Source organism: Vitis riparia, chromosome 18, assembly GCF_004353265.1.
Source record: "Vitis riparia cultivar Riparia Gloire de Montpellier isolate 1030 chromosome 18, EGFV_Vit.rip_1.0, whole genome shotgun sequence".
Taxonomy (NCBI): domain Eukaryota; kingdom Viridiplantae; phylum Streptophyta; class Magnoliopsida; order Vitales; family Vitaceae; genus Vitis; species Vitis riparia.
In genome coordinates this window covers 17,854,790-17,857,013 of record NC_048448.1, presented here as the reverse complement: position 1 = coordinate 17,857,013, position 2,224 = coordinate 17,854,790, and positions in this window count along the sequence as shown.

Genomic DNA, 2,224 nt, shown 5'->3' with positions numbered 1-2,224 from the left:
AGTTTTTTTTTTCCTCATTATGACCCAGACTCATTTCTTTTCCATTTAGAGCCCTAAGCTCTCGACCCAAAGTCGTTTCTTCTCATTTATGACCCAGAATCATTTTGTTTCCATTGAGATCCCTAAGCTCATGACCTAGAGTCGATTTTCTCATTTATGATAGAGAGTTTTTTTTTAATATATATATATTTAGAGCCATGAGCTCACAACTTAGAGTCATTTTTCAATATTATGACTAAGAGTAACTTCTTTTCCATTTAGAGCCCTAAGCCCACGACCCATAGTCATTTTTCTCATTTAGGACCCAAAGTCACTTCTTTTCCACTTAGAGCCCTAAGCTCACGACCTAGAGTTGTTTTTCTCATTTGTTACCCAAAGTCATTTCGTTTCCATTTAGAGCCTGGACCTCACGACCGAGAGTCGTTCTTCTTATTTATCACCGAGAGTCAATTCTTTTCCATTTAGAGCCCCGAGCTCACTACCTAGAGTCATTTTTCTAATCTATGACACAGAGTCATTTCTTTTCTATTTATAGCCCTAAGCTCACAACCCAATGTCGTTTTTTCTCATTTATGACCCATAGTCATTTCATTTCCATATAGATCCCTAAGCTTACATTTAGAGCCTTAAGCTCATGACCTAGAGTCGATTTTCTCATTTATGACCCAGAGTCCTTTCTTTTACATTTAGAGCCTTGAGCTCACGACCTAGAGTGGTTTTTCTCATTTGTGACCTAGAGTCATTTCTTTTCAATTTAGAGCCCTGAGCTCACGACCTAGAGTCATTTTTTCTCATTTATGACCGAGAGTCATTTCTTTTCCATTTAGAGCCTTGAGCTCATGACCTAGAGTAGTTTTTCTCATTTATTACACAGAGTCATCTTTTCCATTTACAGCTCGCAACTCATGACCTAAAGTCATTTTTCTCATTTATGACCCATAGTAATTTCTTTTCCATTTAGAGCCCTCAGCTCATGAACCACAGTCGTTTTTCTCATTTCTGACCCATGGTCATTTCTTTTCCATTTAGAGCCTTGAGCTCACAACCTAGAGTCGTTTTTCTCGTTTATGACCTAGACTAATTTATTTTCCATTTTGAGCCTAAAGCTCACTACCCTAAGTCTTTTTTTCTCATTTATGACCTATAGTCATTTTTTTTTTCAATTTAGAGCTTTAAGCTCATAACCTTTATTCGTTTTTCACATTTATGACTTAGAGTCATTTCTTTTCCATTTAGAGCCTTGAGCTAACGACCTAGAGTCGTTTTTCTCATTTATGAACTGAAGTTATTTCTTTTCCATTTAGAACCCTAAGTTCACGGCCTAGAGTCATTTTTTCTCATTTATGACCCATAGTCTTTCCGTTTTGATATAGATCCCTAAGCTCACGACCTAGAGTCGATTTTCTCATTTATGACCTAGAAGCCTATCTTTTCCATGCCCTAAGCTCACGACCTAGATTCGTTTTTCTCATTTATGACCCAAAGTCATTTCTTTTACATTTAGAGCCCTCAACTCACGACCTAGAGTCATTGTTCTCATTTATGACCCAGAGTCATTTCTTTTCCATGCAATGCCCTGAGCTCACGACCTAGAGTCATTTTTTCTCATTTACAACCGAGAATCATTTCTTTTCCATTTAGAGCCTTAAGCTAACGACCTAGAGTTGTTTTTCTCATTTATGACACAGAGCCATATTTTCCATTTAGAGCCTTGAGCTCATGACCTAGAGTCGTTTTTCTCATTTATGACCCATAGTCATTTTTTTTTCCATTATGAGACCTCAGTTCATGACCCAAAGTCATTTTATCATTTGTGACATAGGGTCATTTCCTTTCCATTTAGAGCCTCGAGCTCACGACCTAGAGTCTTTTTTCTCATTTGTGACCCAGAGTCATTTCTTTTCCATTTAGAGCTCTAAGCTCACTACCTAGAGTCGTTTTTTTCTCATTTATGACTCATAGTCATTTCTTTTCCAATTACAGCTCTGAGGTCACAACCTTTATTTTTTTTTCTCATTTATGACCTAGACTAATTTCTTTTCCATTTAAAGCCCTGAGCTCATGACCAAGAGTCATTTTTCACATTTATGACCTAGAGTCATTTCTTTTCCATTTAGAGTCCTAAGCTCATGACCAAGAATCGTTTTTCTCATTTATGAACTAGAGTCATTTCTTTTCCATTTAGAACCCTGAGCTCACGACCGAAAGTCATTTTTCTCATTTA